General features: G+C 52.4%; 1 pseudogene; it reads right to left on the bottom strand.

Moving 5' to 3' along the window:
- Positions 1-8263: 8263 nt before the first annotated feature.
- LOC118926571 (60S ribosomal protein L17-like) lies at positions 8264-9245 on the bottom strand (annotated as a pseudogene).
- Positions 9246-19116: the final 9871 nt, after the last annotated feature.

Raw genomic sequence — 19116 nt, 5'->3', positions numbered from 1 at the left:
TAAAGGGTGCTGGTCCCACCCACCTTGCTGGGAGACAACCCAGAAGGTCATAGGGAAGCGAAGAGCAAAGCATACGGGTAACTCTGGGGCCCATCTCTTCCAGATGAGAGAACCAAGACTCGGAGAGGTGAAGCTGTTTACCCAGAGCCAGCCAGTTGTTAACGGGATGCCCTGGGCGCTGGGTTGCCCAGGATGAGGAGCACGTGAAGCTACAAAGCGACTGCACAGAGTCTGGCTGCCATGGCTGTGAGCCGGCCAGTTCCCTGGGGCTCTTGGCTTCCTAGAGCTTCCCCATTCCAGAAGCCTGCATGCACCTACACCTTCGGCAACAGGCCCTGCGGGTGTCATTTGGCTCAGGGTGGAGTTAACGGCCAAGGCAGTTCTGTCTCCCTGAGCCCAGCCCTGGGCCCCGTGCTGGACTGAGTATCCATGTGTGTCTTGTCTGGAGCCCCCTAGGCACTCTGGGATCTGGGTGCTGATATTTTCCTGTTTTCAGACAGGGAAAGTGAGACCCAGAGAGGTGTGGTGATTTGCCTCAGGTCACACAGCACTGAGTGCCAGAGCTGGGATTGGAATCCACTTCTTGATCTCACAGATGGCTTCTTAACCCCAGCACATATCAGCCAGGCTTGGCCAGGCTCAGGGGCCTGAATGTGTGTCCTGTACTGGACTTTGCTATGAACAGAATTCTCTGGATCTCTATTAGAAAATATTGATGGACACAGCAGAAGGTCCCTGCGGGCACAGGAAAGAGAAACTTCATCCTGTGAGCAGGAGGAGATTGGTCAGTAGAGCTGGAGAGGCCATGGTGCCAGGGATGCTCACAGTCCAGGGATTTTTTCTGATCTCTTGGTATTGGAAGGGCGGAAACTATTTCCCTGTTAGACAGATGAGGAAACTGAAGTCCAAGGAGGCGAGATGACTTAGGACAAGCCCCATAGAGCATTAGGGGCAGAATCAGGGCAAAGGCAAGATTCTCTGATTCCAACCAGTGTGTTCTTTGCTGTGTGCCAGTGCTGCCTCCACCCACTCACTCACTCATCCATCTGTCCTCACGTACATCTGTCTGCCCACCCACCTGCTGATCCACTGACGCAGCCATGCATCCGCCATCTACCTGCCCATCCACCCAACCACCTACCCACACTTAGCATCTATCCATTTTCCCATAGACCCACCCACCCATCCACTCATCCATCTCTCTGTCTACATATCCATTTACCCACATACACATCCATGAGCCCATTCCCCCGTTCATCTTCCCATCTATCCGTACGTCTACCACCCATCTATCCACTTGTCCTCCCATCCATCCATCCACTCACCCACCAATCCTGCATCCATTCACTTACCCATTCACCCACTCTCCCATTCAATAAAGCCATCCACATATCCATTTTCTCAAACACACATCCATCTATCCACCCATCCCCTCCCCTATCCACCATCTACAATCTATCCATCCATCCACCCATTTACAATCCATCCTTCCATCCATCTGTCCATCCTTCCATCCGTCATCCACTCACCCAGTCACCTAGCCATCACCCTTTAACCACCATGCACCAACCCCTGTATCCATCCCCACCCACCACCCACTCACCATTCATCTGTTCATTTTATTTTTATTCTATAACCACTCCGAACTTGTTCCCACACCCTTTAGTTATGAAACATATGCTCATGGGAGCCAGGTGCTGATCCTGTGCTCTGTGTGGAAGTGCACCAACTCCCCACCTGCCAGTTCAGCACATCAAGTCCAACTGATGTTCCCTAGGGCTGCAACTCCAGTGCAGGAGGTCCAGGCCAGCCTCTTCCCAGCTTGTCTCCTCTTGGATGCAAACCTGACTCTGGGTGCTTCTTTTCCTTTTCTCTTCTGAGTCACTTCAACTCCCAAGCTGGGTTTTCAGTCCCAAGAGAAAGCCTAAAAAATGTGGAAAAAGACCAAGCCGCCCACATGGAGTCATTTCCAAAGGCTCACTGCTCTACAAAGCACATGCTCATCGAGGGACTGGGGACTGGGGACTGGGCCATGGGCACCAGAGGTGCTGCAAAATGAGCCAAGACCCACCAGTCCAGGGTCTGAGGACCGAAAGGATGGTGCGGACCAGGAAGTGGTCAGCTTCTGCTCCTGTCTCCAGCAGGCTGTGTGACACTGGGTAATTGAGAACTGAGAGGAATCACTCCTGCTCCTCTGAGGAGTAGGAACATATGTGGAAGCTTCAGAAAAGATGGCAGCCCTTCACCAGCACAATGAGATTTTTGAGGGGGTTATCAGGGCTCAGCCTTTGAGGCATACTTTCTTTTATTACTAAAACCTTCCAGAAAGTTCCCTTGATTCTGCTCACACCAGCTAGCTAGCTTTCATTCATTCATTCATTCATTCTGCACCAGCTGTGGATTAGGACTTGTATAAGACTCCAGGGATCTAGAAATCAATAAAAAGAGTTTCTGCCCTTGAAATTTGCTGATACGTGGCTTGGAACAGAAATCACAGTCATGTTGCATGGGTGCTGGCTCAGGCACAAATGTAGTCCTGGGGGATTCAAGGAGTGTCAGCTAGGCTGGGTGGGCACGGAGGGGTCCCGGAGGAGGGGCATACTCAGGATCTGGAAGGACTAGGAGGATGATGTGGAGAAGGGCATTTGGGGTAGAAAGAATAGCTCGTGCAAAGCCATGGAGGCAGACCAGGGACTTCCTTCAGTACCTACTAAGTGTCAGGCCCTGTAGCCAGTGTTCCCATTATCTCAGGGGATCTTCCCGAAACTCTGCAGGGCTGGCATTCTCTCCCCTTGCACGTTTCACTAATGAGAAAGCTGAGGCTCAGAGAGGGCCAGCAGCTTTCCCAAAGACACAACATCCACATGCTAGACCTGGGACACCAGCCCATGCTTTTGGTCTGACTCCAAAGCCTGGAGCCTTTGTTCATCTCCTCGCACCCTGAGCATCTCCCCCTTACCATGAGCATCTCCCCCTCAAGGTAAGGATAGGGGAGAAAGCACCCATCTTCATTCACCTCCTTTCAGGCAGCTTAGGGGGCTCAAGCGTTTGTTCAGTTAACAAATATTTATCCACTGTCTTCTGGATCAGGCCCCATGCTGGGTTTTGAGGCTTGAACAGTGACAAAATAGGCCCCTCCTGCCCCCCTGGGGCACCCTGTTAGGGGTCTGCTATGGCGTCTGAGCTAACTCCCTGCAAAGCCCTAATTCACCCAGGCTTACAAATAAACCCAGGTGCTGTCCAGGCCCAACGAGTAGGGGCCATAGGCTCCCAGAGCATCGGCTGGGGAGGCAGCAGGCAGAGCTGTCAGCTCGGAACAGGCTCCTCTCATCAGCATGGGGCCCCAGCCTCCGTGCTTAAAGATCGCCTCGGGCGCTCTCTTAAAGATGCTAACGTTGCAGCTGACATTTGGGAGATCCTGGCAGGCGATCAAATCCGAGCTGAAAATCGGAGCTGCCGGGCGGGGGTGGGACCAGGCAGCAGGGACCAGACTGGTTGGGGCCCCGGGCTACAAGCTTGGCCCTCGCTGGCTGAGGCTGTCTTCCAGCCCAGCCCTGCCCATCCCGGCTGGGTATTTGGCTGGCTGCTGGGAGGACACAGGAGGAGGAGGAGGGCACGGAAGGCGAGGACGGAAGCAGAAGGAGACCAGATACGAAGAGACCTAAATCTCTTACCTCATCCCCAGCGCAGGATATTGTCAGTAATCAGACGAATTGGCAAAAAATCATCCACAGGGCGATGAATTATGGAAAAGAGGTAAGATGGAAGAAGGTTCCAGGTCCCCATTACATCTCTGGCTACAGTACCCAGAGCTGGGTCCCTACATTGGGAGGGTGCTCTGAGCAGCTGAGGGCTCAGAGGGAGGAATTAGGAGAAAAAATCCCCACTCCACCTCTGCCTGGGACACTGTTGGCCTTCCAGAAACTTCGACATGCCTACGCCAACCTTGTCTCTTACCTTTCCTTATATTGAGTCTCCTTCCTGCCCACCCACCCACCATCATCCATCCACCTCCACCCACTCACCCACTACCCATTCATCTATCCAATCTACACTACCATCCACCTAACCAATTCACCCTCTGCTCTTATATCTATCCAGCCAGCCATCTGGCTACTTAGCCAATTATCCTTTTCATCCATCCATCCATTAATTCATCTACTCAGCCATCCATCTCCCCATCCATCTCCCCACCCCCTACCCATTCTCTAGCCACCCTCCCACCCCCTACCCATCTACCCATCTCCCATCCATACACCCATCCCCCATCCATTCATCCATTTCCCCATCTTGCATCCCCCATCCATTCATCCATTCATCCACCCATCCAAATGTCCATCCATTTCCCATGCATCCATACAAAAAAATATTTCTTCAGCACAGAGAAGGCACATCCAGCCCAGTTTCAGGGGTCAGGAAAGGCTTCCAGGAGGAAGAGCAGCTAAGCTGAGATGTGAAGAATGGGTAGAAGGGATCCAGGTAGAATGTGGAAGAGAGAGTGTTCTCTGAAGAGATGGGAGGCAAGAGCCAAAGGCCTCTTAGGAAACATCTAGTCACTTTCTGGTTGTAGCTTAAGAGAGGGTAGCGTACCAGAGAGCCAGAGAGGGGTGAACTCTGAGGCTGGGTGGACAGCAGGGCCAGGCATGAAGCTGGGACAACCTGGCCCAGCACACAGCCAGGTACATGCATGGGTCACGGCAAGGGAAGAGAAAGATACCGAAGGCGCAGTTTCAGTCCTGCGGCTATTTACCTTTGACCCCTCCAGACAGATCCCCTCCAGTTCCTGCAGCCGCCCACCTATCTCCCTGTCCTCTGAATTCCCAGGACTCCCAGTTAGATCCTGATAGCCTTACAGGCTTCTTCTTGAGATGCATGGATTCTCACTTCTCTGGGTCAGGGCTCTGCCTTATCCTTCTCGGTGTCCTGCTCCAGGATACTTGGCTGGAGGTCCAAAAACATTCAAGAGATTAAAAAATAAGTATCCTCTCCCTTTATCCCCCTGCTCCTCTTCTTGGGGACTCCTATGCAACCAATCACTCTGCCCCAAAGCCTGGGCGTCATCCGCATCCCTGTCCCCTGTCCCCAGTGGCCCCTCCATGTCCAGTCAATTGCCCAGACCTGTCAGTTCTTTCTGACATGCCTTGAACCTGTCACTTCTCTCCCCTTGCTCAGCCACCAACCTGGAGCTGAGTAGCAGCCTCTTTGCTGCTCTTCAATCCAGGCCATGTGCAAATGCAATCAGGGAGATTTTCTAGACTATAAACTTAACCACTCTATTCTCCTCCTCCAACCTTCCATGGCTCCCGCTGTCTCCCAGAGAGTCTGGAATCCCTGTCATTGCCTACATGGCCCTTCCCAAGCCGGCTGATGCTGACTTCTCCAGGCTTCTGGTTCACCCTTCTAGGCAGTCATCAAGGTCACTGCTGTCCACACTGGGTCTCCTGGCTCCAGTCACTAGACTGTCTTGGGCAAAAGCCTGGAAACATCTTGAGTCTTTAGCTCCTGGTTCATCTGTACACTTGACTCCACCGAGTCTCCACCTTCTGTCCCAGTGGGCCAGGGAGCAATTCCATGTTCTCAATACCATGTCCAACACCTGGTGGGTCCTCAGATAAAAGAAATATTGCTGATAGCTACAAGAATAATTCGAGTTTACCCCCAGACCCCCTCTTCCCAGATCTGACCATTCATTCCCATTTGTTATTTGTCCCTTAAACCAGAGCCAACTGCTTGGCCTCTTCTCTGCCTACAAAACATGTTTACTGATTTTATGGCTACAACATAGTTCCTTCCTGTCTTCACATTCACAGAAAAGAGGGAGCCCTGACCCCAACTCAGAATTGGATTCTAGCTGGAGGCATCCTCTCCCTGGCCAGCTCCAGGGAAAGGGATTTTCTGTTTGTTCCTTGACCTTGAGCAGGAGCTGAGGCAGCCAGAAAGATGTGAGACGGGTGCTGGGAAGGGGATGAGGAGGAAAGCTGGCACTGTGGCCCCAGGACATGCACTCTGTCCCTGGGGACCAGCCAGGTGACAGAAATAGAAGTGGCGGAGGAGATCAGCCACGCTGCATGCACAGCTCGGCCACAGAGGCCCCGAGGGACACGCCGCAGGCTACCAGTCCTGCTCTCAGTCCCCTGGGGTCCCTAGGCTGCACCGTCTGCCTGTCCCCATCCTCGGGAACTGAACAGACCAGGTATTCAGAGAGCTGGAAAGAGACATAAACCACCCAGGTAGAAAAGGACTTTGCCATCCACATGGGACCCAATGCTAGATGGAGGGAATCGTCCAGGCAGCCTGGCCGTGCCCCTGAGGGGCCGACGCGCTGAGGACGATGGCACCTGCAGGGGCCAGAGATAAAGAGATAAAGGAAAGGGCTTCTTCCTCCTGATGCCTCACTGGTATCACACCTAAACAGGCATCGAGCACCTTCTGTTTGCCAGGATCCCTACTCTCAGTGAGCTGACCATCTTTTCTAATTGAGCTGGAAACAACCTTAAAGTAAGGACTGTTTATTTCCTCACAAATAACCTCATGCTTACTACAAAAGTAAAACATGCTTGTTGTAGGTATTGTAGAAAATACAGGTAAGCTCAATGGAGAAAATGAGACCACTTTTCATCCCATCACTTAACAAGGATCGCTTTTGACATTTGGAGGGGTTGACTCCCCTCCCTGTTCTCTGTATCAGTCCTTTTCGCTTGGAATCCTGTGCACAAATGGACATGTAAACATGACTTTGTGTCTGATCATTTACCTGTGTATTCATTATTCATTAAGTCCAAAAGTAGCCATTGAGCCCTCAGTAGATAACAATTTGGTAGTATTTTAAATTCTTTGATGGTGGGAAGAAATGTACAAAAACCTAAACTAATGCCAGTGTAACCCAAATAAAAGCCAAGGTGCCACATGGCTCTGTCTCTGCCTGAGTGACTTGATAGTCTGGCAACTTAAATTAAATAAGTAATTTAAATGAGTTTTCTGAATTTACTTGTCTCCCAAAGAACCTCAAAGGGATCTGCTTCACAACCCATGGCAAAAACACTCACCAGCCCTTTTTCTCTTCTTCCGGTTCCCTGAATAAAGCTCTGGGTCGTTGCACGTGCCAAGCTCCTAAATGGTTCTGACACCCACCTGTGGGCTCCTCCGTCTCTGTGTGTTCTCTCCCTGTTCTCTCAGATACTCATCCTGAATCACACTCAATGGCCAAACCCTTCTCGGCCCCTCCACCAGGTAGAGGAAGTGGTCAAGAGCCCAGACTCAAGTCCAAATCCTGGCCCCAACATTCACCAGCTCTGTGGCCTTTGGCAAGTCACCTACCTCATGCTGCCCAACATGCGGCCTACAGATGGGGGCTCGTCCGTGCACCATCTGTTGGCATGATAAGAGAAGCACTGAAACCAAATATAATTTAGAAACATTCATGTCAATGCGGCGCTGTCTATATCCAATAGTGATGGTGTATATCACGAAAGTATCATTCCTGACTGATTGGAAAATTGTTTCTTGTGTTCCTTTACCACAGGTACTTTGAGAAGCATAGAGTTCAGGTGCTCTGTGCCTTAGTTCCCTCATCAGTAAAATGGGAATAATGATGGCCCCTAAGCTCATCAGGTCCCTGGGAAGCGTAAATGAGTTCATTTGTGCACGGCCCTTAGGACAGTGGCTGGCACTGCAATCTCTCATTAAATGTCAAAGTCTTTATTATTTTTGCACATCCTCCGTATTCTGCATTAAAAGCACCCAGTTCTTCTCTGAGGGCAGGGGAAGGAGGGTTGGAGAGGCAAAGGGACCTGGGGTTAATGCATCCTACCCCACATCCCAGTTCTATGACTTAGTTAATCCTTGAGACTGAGATGCCTCTGAGACTGCATCCAGACCCTACAGGTCGCCAAAGGAGCCACTGGGAAGTATTCATCCACTCACCGAATATCTATAGACCACTTAGAGGGCGAGACTTGGGAAAGCCCAGGGGCTAAGGACTCAGGAGAGAGACAGCCCTGGTTTCAAACCCTGGCTCTGCTATACTCACCACTCGCAGAGTGACCCTGGGCAGGTCACCTAACCTTTCTGAGCTACACTATCCCCTGTGAGGACCCAGAGGGGTCCTGAGGTCAGGACACAGCCCAGGCTGGGTCCGGGCACGTGATCTCCACCCGGCTGCCGTGAACTTGACTACATGAAGTGTTCACTGCGTCTGTGTTCAAATATAAGGGTGTGACGACCCCCCAGGTCCCCACCCTCAGTGAATTCTTATGGCCTGAGGAAGAACAGGTAGTGGCTTGAGATGCCAAACCTGCCAGCTATCACTTCTAGAAAAATGAATGAATTTATGGACTTTGAATATCTGAGAGTGGAGGGATGTGAAAATATAAAGGTCTCAGAAGGAGTGGCAGTCTCACCATTGGGCTTGTACTGTAAGGAACAGGGGAACTTGTCCATGTCCCCTCTAGAACTTGCTGTTCTTTTATGTTTTCCCTGCTTTTACTTTTATTTGCATTTATCTTATGCTGAATTGGTTCCCGGGCCATAAGTTTCTGTTTCTCTAGTTTCTTCTGCAGCATCTTTTTCTTCTGTGAAGCCTCCTTTTCTGGTTTAGGAATAATCTGCTCTTTTTCTGTAGGGATCATCTCAACACGGCAGGGAGAGCTCATGTATGGGTCCGGCCGGCCATGAGCTCTGTAAGTTCTGCCCCGCCTCTCGGGGACTTGGTTCACCTGGAGGTGCTCATTGACCAGAAAATCTACCTCTAACCCTCAAGTTCGGCATTCGTCTCTGCATTTTTAAGTACGGGCAGTAAAAGTTCAGCACTCTTTTGGGGCCACCGACCCTGGGTCCAGTCTCACTGTTTGGCCAGGACACACCTACCTACTCTACCATGGCAGCGGTGCACTGGCACATGTTGCTTCCGCAAAGTGACATCCTCCAGGTACTTAGTGGTGTTTAGGGTATGCATACCCTTGACGGCCTGGGCAGTTTCACAAGTGTTCTTGAAGTGAACACTAAGATTTGAACCTCTTAATTTGCATGATTTTGTGGGTTTTCAGAGTCAAGTGAATAGCGAACCATTTCAGAGATCACCCTGGGCCTCTTACGGGAAGAGCTAGAACATGCTGTTCTTTGCAGAGGAAAAGCCCAAGCCGCCCAGCTGAAGGATGGCTCTGCAAGCTCTGAATGGCCTGGGAGTGCTTCTCCTGGTTCACTGGCTAGAGCATGTGACGTGGGTGGGTGGGGAAGTACACCCCCCCCCCCCCCCCCCCCCCGCCCAAGGCCTTCATGACACATGGCAGTGGGGCGGGATAATCCTCACACTGGGAAGATAGCAAAAAATTGGGAACCATGAACAATCCTCCATCTTGGCCACAAATAGTCCCTCCTCTCCTTGCACAGATGTGGGGGATTAAAGATGGCTGCATTTTCTCATTCCTCCCATGGAGACATAGGTGGCTTTTTTCTCCCCTCCCCTTGAAGCTGGGCTGGGCCCGGGCCTGGCTGTGAACAGCAGAGTGGAGCCAGTGTGACGCCCCCAAGATCGAGGCCTCTGCTTTCGTCCTTCTTGACGTGTTCATGGGGGCTTGGAATCCCGCCGCGCTGCAGGAAGCCGGAGAACCCCGCAGAAAGAGGGGGGCTGGTGGAGGAGCACCGCTGGGCCAGACACATGAAGCAAGCCTTCTTAGGCTGTCCTGCCTGCTGTCAGCTAAATGCAACCAAGTGAAGGACCCCAGCCCATGCTTGTCTTGATCTGGAGATCTATAAATGGGGGAAAGTTTTCTGGTCTCACATATAGTCTCCCCAAAACTCATATGTTGCAGTCCTAACCCCCAGTATCTCACAGCATCACTGTGTTTGCAGATAAGGTCTTATGAGAGGTAATTAAGATGAGACCACTAAAGTGAACCCTAATCCAGTGTGACTAGTGTCCTTATGAGAAGAGGGATGCCGGCAAGAGGCCAGCCGTGCATGAGCACATGCAGAGCAGAGGACCACGTGAGGATACGGCAAGAAGATGGCACTCTGCCAGCCAAGGAGAGCCGTCTCAGAGGAAACCAGCCCTGCTGACACCTTGATTTGGGCTTCCAGCCTCCAGAACTGTGAAAAAATAAATTTCTGTTGTTTAAGCCACCCAGTCTGGTATTTTGTTAGAGCGGCCCTGGCAAACGCATCCACACGCTCAGTACCCAGGGGATAGCCCACAAACACTCTCCTTTAGAAGGGGGAGAATGACAGGCAGGCGGCAGGCACTCTGCCAAGCAGTTCTGAGTCCTGCCGGGGGGCCGACCAGGAGGCAGCTCCCAGGGAGGGAGACGCTCTTCATCTAGGCCCTGCCGTGCTCCCTAGGAATGGATCCCGGTCCCCTGTGGTTGGTGGCCCTTGGTTTGCCCTCTGGACAGACTGTCTTTTCCATCATCTCCTTGGCCACACCGAATGAGGACCCAAGGGCCCTCACTGGTGTCTGAGCCACTTTCTTGTTCTGCTTTCTCCCCACTGGGGCCTGGACCTGGCTATACGTCCTGAATGGTCACAGTTCTTTTAGGCCAGGCTGGCAGCTGTCCTGACAGGGCAACCCTCTTCAGAACTTAGTTAACTTTCTATCTACCTATTGGTTTCCACTCAGTTCCTTATGCTGAAGACACAGCCAATTTTTCTAGAAAGGCCTCTCTAGACTTCACTGAAGGCCCCCTGAGCTTGCCAGAGGTTTTAACAAAGGGTGTGATGGCCACATCCTGATGTGATCTTTATCCTGAGACTGCTGAGTCTGACCTGGATTTTATCACCCAGAGCATTTCTTAATTTCAATAATTTTTCTTAAGCGTAGAATATTCTTTATCGACTATTTGTGGATTACTCATTTTGAAGACCTGCTTACCCTTCAAAATTTCAAACGCTACCGGAAGTTTAAAATTCACAATTAGACTTCCAAACAATACATTTCTGGAGACAGAGACAGTTAAATTTAAAGCTCACATCTGCTCCAGGATCACATCATGTATTCCAAACACCAATATGCCAGAAGTTTTACTAAAACGCCATTTGTAACTCAAATTTGAACAGTCGACTAACTGCCAGAGGAGCAGGGCTGGGCCTGTTTTGCCCACTTGTCATGCAAAGGGCATGATTTTCCCAACATGGCCCTGGACGCTCCCTCTAGGGCTGGGGTGGGCGTGTCACCTCCTTCCCCTCAGGAATGTGTGGGTGTCTGTGTGCAAGCTCAGTTTCCCACAAGATGGGCGGCCTCCTCCTGATGGCATCTCTGAGCCCTCCCTTGGGCTCCAGGCCTTTGGGCGCTGGACTTCTGGATTTCTCCCTTCCTTTCTCTTTTACGGGATAGAGATGAAAAATAGCTGCAGTTTTCAACCCTGCAAATCCAGAATTTCTGGATTTTCTCTTTTCCCTTCATCCCTGCTTACAAAGTGGCTCATTCCCTTCGCAGTGCATGTCATTCCCGTAGTGTCTTAGGAGATGCAGTGTGCCCGTTTGCTAGGGGTGCGGAAACAAAGCACAACAGAAAACTTTTTATTTCACAGTTCTGGAGGCTAGAAGTCTGAAGTCAGGTTGGCTTCTTCTGAAGGCCATGAAGGAAGCGTCCATTCCAGGCCTCTCTCTCCCTCTCGTAAGTGGCCATATTCTTCTTGTCCCCATTGCCTTCCCTCTGTACAGGTTTGCATGCAAGTTTCCTCTTAAAAGGACACCGTCATGTTGGAGCAGGGCCCACCCCATGACTTCATGTTACTTTAGTTACCTTTTTAAAGACCTTATCTCCAAATACAGACACATTCTGAGGTGCCGGGGGTTAGGCCTTCAACATATGAACTGGGGGTACATGATTCAGCCCAAAATAACCAAGAAATGCTAGACACTTCTGTTTCCCAAGCTTTTCAGCTAAAACCACGAGTGCAATATAGGATCAGTTTTGCAAGTTATTGGAGACAAGAATCTTCTCTAATGTCTCCCCCTGTATAACGTGGGCCACCATCTTTCCTATCTTCAGTAACTGCCTTTGTCACCTATTACCTGCTTCTGGAGCCAGCGCTACATATTTGTTATTTTAGCCATTCCTTCCAGGTACTGATTTCTGTATTGGTCAGATTTTGCTAGGTTATGCTGCATAACAAACATCCCCTCAATATCAATAGGTTACTACAGCTGAGGCTTATTTTCATTCATTTTTAATGTTGGCCACACTTTGCTTGCCCCCTACCCACCCCCCACCACTCTGCTTCACCTGCCATCTTTATTCTGGCATCCAGGCTGAAAGCGCAGCCCCTATCTGCATGTCGACCAGAGAGAAAAGAGCCAGAGAGCTGGTGCCACCATAGGATAGCATTCAAAGCTTGTGCTGGGCACTGACATGTGGTCACTTCTGCTCACATTTCATTGGCAGAGCAAGTTACATGGCCATGCCCAGCATCAGTGGGTGTGGAAGTCTGTTCTGCCCATAGGGGGGGGTCTGTGAATCACTGAGCACAGGCAGGGAGGTGGAACCTTGGGTAGGGAATACTGGGGACAATGGCACCATGTCCCACAATAGTTCACCACCTGTGGGGCTCTCTACCAGCAGCCTCACACCCTTAGCTCATTGATTCCTCATCACAGAGGAATCATTTCATAGGAGATAAGAAAACTGAGGCTTTGAGAGGGGAAGAGAAAACTGAGACCTTTATGTAGTGTTGCAAACAAGATCTAAGAACACACCTTGCAAAACCCTCAGGGTCCGCACACATCTCAGTCCTATTCTTTCATATCTCCTCTAGCAGCTGGGGTGAGAAAATTCTTGGCAAAGAGGGGCCGGCTCCAGCTGTGGCCCCTGCGGACACACTTAGTGTTAGCTGTGGGGGTGTTCTCAGTCAGAGTGGGGAGTCATGAGCCAGTTGCACCCCTGCCTAAGTACTGGAAGAGCCTGGCCCTTGCAGACCCCCACCTTTCAGCTCCGCTCCACCTCACTCACCCTGCCCTGTGAATCTAGGAATGCTGCCAGAGCCATGTAAAGCCCAGGGAGGGCAGGTGGTCCACATCGAGGCAACGCCTCTCAGAGGAAAGAGAGAGAGAGAGACCGTGCCATCCCAGAAGCCCATGCTGCTCATGCTCTCCCCAGGAGCGCCTTCTGCCCTAAGTGCTTCTGGAAGATGAGCATTTCCTGGTCTGTGAATGTGTTGGTTGGTTAGTTTGGGGGCAGGAAGGAGGACCTGAACCCAGCTTATGGCCTTATTGTTATTATCCTTGTTTTACAGATGGGGAAACTGAGACTCAGAGAGGTCAGAGCCCCCACAGCCAGTGCGGTGGGCCGGGACGCAGACCCAGGAGGCCTGTGCAGATATGCGTTTGTGGAGTCTGTGGGGTGGGGCTGCTTGGGGCATGGTGAGAGAATGAGTCCCTTCTGCTCCCAGGGGTGTCCTCAGGCCTTCCCAGGCCACCTGGGTCAACAGGCCTCTCCTCCAAGGTGTGTCAGTGATTCTGGGGCAGAGAGGCATATCTCAGAGGCCTGAGATAATGGGAGAAAGCCCCAGCAGGGGACAGAGGGCACAAGGGATGGCGTGAGGACACCCCAACATACATAAGAGACGCCCACATGCATGCGCACACACACACACCGCACACCACATTCCCATATACTGCACGCACCACACACACGTATTCACACCCTATCACACACATAACACGCAGAAGCCCCACACACCACGCATACCACCCAGCACACACACGACCACAGACTTTTCTTGGTTTTGACACCCAACTCAGAGAAGGCCTTCTTTTTATTTCAGATTTTTGCAAATGCCATTATTAGGAGTAGTAGCAAAAATAATGGTGATTGCGAGCCTTTGCTGAGACCTCGATGTGTGTCAGGAAACGTCCCCAAGGCTTTGCATGGACTTGCTCACCTAGTCCTCACACCCTGTGAACTGGGGGCCACTGGTATCCCTATTTTAGTGATTGGGAAACTAAGGCTCTGAGGAATGGAGGTCGGGATTGATGGAGCTGTCACTGAACATGAGTCAGCCTGTCTTCAAAGCCACAGTGAGAATGTTCCCTTTGTGCACAAAAACTGAGAACAGAAGCCCTACCGCGCTGCAGACACCTCCTCCCTGATGACATAGGTTCCATCTGTGGACGTGAGGTTGGGGTCTGGTAGGCAGAGGCGGTGCGGAGGGGAGAAGGTGTTGGGGACTGGGGACCATGGAGGGTCCAGAGGGCGGGGAGGAGGGACCTTGCCGTGGGCACCCCTCCATGGGCTGAACAGGCCACGCCCACCCCCGCGCACCAGCACAACTCAGGCTGGGTTCTCCCCAGGCCTTGACGTCCCCCAGCCCCCAAGTGGCCAAGGGAGGGCTTCCTTCTCCTGCAGGGATGGGGGTCGGGACCCTGGGATGCTGACTGCCCTGACCGCCATCTCCTCCACCCAGCCCTGGTCCTAGCTGGGCCCAAAGTGGCCTCTGCCTCTGAAAGGGATGGAGCCTCCCACGGCCACCGGCCTTCTCCTCACGTGCTCAGCACAGTGGGCCCTCTGACACCAATAAGAGCGCCTGCCGCAAAAGGCCAGCCCATTCTCTGCAGCCTGAGAGGGAGGCACTGGGCGCAACCTCTGTGTCCTTGCATTGGGGATTGGACAACGGCACGCAGGTACGTAAGCACAAGGGAATTCTAGGCAGCCACGAGAAAGGAACACGGCGGTGGTACATGTATAGACTTGGCAAGGAGGCCGTGGTGTGCAAAAGAAAGCAAATCACCAAACAGGCTGCATAGCATTGCCTGACTCTCATGCTTGTATTGATGGAAAAACCTGAAGACTTTGCATTAAACCCTTGACACTGATTATCTGGGTAGTAGAATTGGGAAGTGTTGGGAAAGAGACAATTTTTCTATTTTCTCTACACCTGTTGTACCATAACAACGAAAACATCTCATTTTTGTAATTGAAAAAAATAAGCAAATTGAGGTGGGTGGGTAGGGAGTGGGGCAAAGTGAGTCTCTGCGTAAGATACAAGAACTTCTCAGCTTCACTTCAGGCAAGAAGGGGTGGCTTCCTTCAGGGACAGGGGTCCTTCCGTCCTCTCCTATGTCTTTCCCTCCATCTTCCCCGGCAGGTGCACCACACAGCAGTTTTCAGCATCGCTCCCTGAGCTTGGGACCAAGAGGCATTCTGGGGTGAGCTGCAGGGTCTTGGCCTCTCGACATCTGGAGTCTGCAGGGAGGGACAGGTGGGCATGTAGTCATAATGATAGAAGAACCACGCCGGGGTGGGGGCCCCTTCCCATGCTCTGTGCTCTGCCAGGGGCTTCACACACATCAGCTTGTTGGAGCTCCTCAGGGTGCTATGGGTTTTCTCATGTTGCCTATGAGGAAACAGTCTCAGAGAGGGGCCCTGGGCACAGACCCCGCCTCACCCTGGGGGTCTGTGCGCTCGCCTCTTCAGGGACAGAATAGTCCAGCCATGAGCCCCAAGTCATCCCCAAGAAGCAATAGAGACACCAGGCAAGAAGAGTGTGTACAGCGGACACAGGACGGACCCCAGGGACAGAGCTGCCCCGGTGTGCCCCGCACGGTGCCCACGTGGATCTGACCCTTTAATGAGGTAGCTGGGCTCCATCTGAAGGCTGGAGAGGGGACAGACTGCAGCCAAGGTCACCATCCTAGAAAGTGGCGTGATGGCAATGGGGCCCTGGGCCATCTGATTGCGAAGACCTCCCCACCCAGCACCGGGCCATGTCCAGCCCTGTCCAGGGTCCTCGTCCTCAGCAATCCCACAGTGCTTTGCACGGAGAACCTACTTGATTCATAGTTAGCCTCCCTCCTTGTCCTGGTTTTGCCAGGGTGGGACCTTGGCCATGTCATTCTCGGTTTCCAGCCCTCAGTTTCCCTTCCTGTGATGGGAAGGGGCTGCCCTGGGGGTGTCCTAGCTCCCCAGCAGCCCTAACATCCTAGACTTACACCGCAGAAGCCAGGAAGGCCAGGCACGGTCTCCCAGGCCTAGGGCAAATCTGGGGGCCATGGCTTCTTTCTGGGGGGGGCCGAGGAACGCCCCGCAGATGGCTCCCAGCACCTCTCAACCCAGCAGCCCTCTCCCCACCTCCATCTTTCCATCACCCAGAGCCCTGTTTGACCAGACTTGGGCCCCAGCCCCCAGGATCATGCCAACACCCCTGCCTCTGGCACAGACACCCCGCCCCAGCCCGTGCCCAGAGCGCCTCAAAAAATCCCCGTCTGGCGTCCCTCCTGCAGCACAGAGCCAGCTCCGCGGCGGGGAGAGCAGAGAGCGAGGGGGAGAGGAGAGGAGCGCGGCGAGCCGGCAGGCAGAGGGAGAAATGCAAATGTTTTTTATCCTCCTTTCTTTTAAATGCTGAAACCAGCCTTGACAGCCTCTGAAAATAAATGGCACCGACTCGCTGGGATTTCAAATTCCGTGATTAAGGGCTGAGGCAAATACTTTTTCCCTCCCCGCCCCCCCCCCGCCCCCGCCGCTCCGCCAGCCCCCGCGCCCTCCCTCCGTGGGCTGATGGAGCAGCTCGCGGGGCTGGGGACGGCTTTTTGCGAGCCTGCCAGGAGCTCTGATACGCAGCCTCCCGCCGCCGGCAGCGCTTCTGCTCCCGGCTTTCGGGCTGTTTATCAGGAGCGCTCACGCCGGCAGCCGCCAGAGCAGCTTTAAATCCCCTCCCGAGCCTCCAACGCCCCCTCCTCCTGCCTGCACAAGGCAGGCACACACACACACATACGTGCACAACACACAAACACACGTGTGCATACATGCCCGCACAGATGCACGCAGAACATACGTGCATGTATGCATGCAGCACAATGCACACGTGCCACTCGCTCACACCTAGCCCAGGTAGGTCTCTGCCTGTTCAGCCAAAGTCCAGGAAGGTTGTCAAATTGTGGGGATGACAGGGAGAGGGGGAAACGGGGGGAACGGGGAGAGGGGGAGGAGGACCAGGAGGAGAGAGGCCACCTCCGGGTCAGTTTCCAGGGGCTGCTTTCCAGTGCTCAGTGTGGGGGCAGCTCTGATGCAGCGGCAAGCCGGGTCTGCCCCTCCTTGACCGCTGACCGTCCCCCGACCCCACCACAGTGGCTCTGAGCTGTCCTGGTCTTCCTCCTTCCTGCTCAGATTCTGCCAGGCCTGCTGCCAGGCCTGCTGCCAGGCCTCCAGAGGTGCCTGAGGGCTGTGTTAACACCAGCTCCCAGCAAAGGGGAAGGTGGGCACGGCCTTGCAGGGGCACAAGGGACACCTCCAGCACCCCAGGTTGACTCTTGGTGATGCTGGGGCAGCAGGAGAAGAGGGTCCGCTGAGCCTGCAGATGGCCTCCAGGCCAGTGACTTGGGGGTAGAGCACCCCTGCCTGCCACTCTCCCCTCCACACGCAACCCAGAGCTGGTGCCTCCCAGCAGAAGCCGCCACCGGGAGGCTTACAAGGAGCCGCTGGGTCGAGGCAGCCGCTGTTCTAGCTCGCTGAGCTCAGCGCTGCACCGAGAATACTGACTCGTGGAATCCTCACTGTAAACATACCCATTTCACAGATGTAGGGAAGCTGAGGCTCAGAGAGGGGAAATGACTCACCCAAGGTCTCCTGCTGGGAAGAGACAGAATCAGGATTCAAACCCACATTTACCCCATTCTGCCCTCAAGGCAGAGATGCTGGCAGAGTCCTCCATTGGTTCTTGATGTGCAAATCTATTAGGCCAAACAGTAGGAATGTTCTGATATTCAACCGTTCTGACCTATGGAAAGCACGAGTTCATGCAGTTCAAGAGCGGCACTCACTGCACATCAGTTCCGTTCCTGGGCAATCCAGATGCAAAGCAAGCGAGGCCAAGTGCCAGATGGACCGTCCCGTCCCTCCTTATCGTTAGAAATGGAGTGTGCTGTCTTGACTGCCCCAGCACGATCTGGTTCTGCGGTGGTGGGAACTTCAGGTGACCTCCGTCCAGTGATGGGGACTCTGGAATCCAGAGAGGGGAGGCCACAGCTCCAAAGCCACACAGCAGGGTGGTTTTCCATCTGTCCCGGAGTCTCTCCATTATGCCTCGTAGTTATATAGACACGGAGACTCTGGGGAGACAGGGTGCCAGATTTAACAAGTAAAAATACAGGACAACTCAGTTAAATTTGTATTTTGAATAAACAATGAATAACATTTTAGTTTATGTCCCATGTAAATGCTGATAGTTAAAAATTACTGGCTGTTTATCTGAGGTTCACCTCTGACTGGGTGTCCTTCCTTTTCTCTGGCATCTCTTATCTGGGAGCCTCCTCTGAAAACAGGCTTTGAAATTGGATGCTCTTCAATTCAGAAACCCCCGAACATGGGAACAAACACTGGTATCCTGGAACAAGGAGCCAATCTGGATGGGTGAAGGAGCTCTGGGATTGCAGGCTGAACGGGGACCTCAGCCAGTCCTGGGAGCCTGAGGTTCCACACACAAACTTGAGGGAGGGATGAAATGAAATGAGAGCTGAGTCATTCCAGAAAACTATCTGTGCAGTCTCCCAAACCCCCGTTCCTACTCCCTTCCCTCTGGCTCTCCTCCATCATGGAGTCCAGAAAATTAAAATACTGAGTATCTCAGCTTCCTTTGCAGCTAGAGCATGTGACCCAGTTCTCCCCAATGAGATGAGGGCAGAAGATTCTGGGAAAGGTTTCTCTTCCTGAGTTAAAAGGCAAAGATTTCAAAGAAAATATACTTTACCCTGCCTCTATTTTCCTGCCTGGAATGTAGACGTGACGGCCAGAGGTGGAGCATCCATCTTATGACCATGAGATATTCCTGAGCGTCCCATAAGAGCCTCGTGCCCAGCGGTTGGCTGTGGCAAACCTTCCCAGGTCTCACAGCATAAGAGACAACGAGAAATCTCCAGAAGCTCCTTTTGGGGGAGGACATTCCTCCATTCTACAATGATGTCCTTCAAACCTCTTGGGTTTTAAACGTAATTTACTTTATGAAATGAAGTGATGGTTGGTGATGGGATTTTTAATGTTTGTTTCTTTCTTTTGTTTTGTTCTCATTACCATCCTTGCCTAGCAAATTTAAAACTGGCATCACCCTCTCAGTCCCCCAAGTTTTCTTTGGAAGTTGTTTTTATCTCTGAAACCCAAAAGCTTTGGGAATGTGCCCAAGAATCCCCCAACTC

The sequence above is a fragment of the Manis pentadactyla genome, chromosome 3 (genome assembly GCF_030020395.1).
Source record: "Manis pentadactyla isolate mManPen7 chromosome 3, mManPen7.hap1, whole genome shotgun sequence".
Classification (NCBI taxonomy): domain Eukaryota; kingdom Metazoa; phylum Chordata; class Mammalia; order Pholidota; family Manidae; genus Manis; species Manis pentadactyla.
This window is presented reverse-complemented; position numbering and strand designations above follow the sequence as displayed.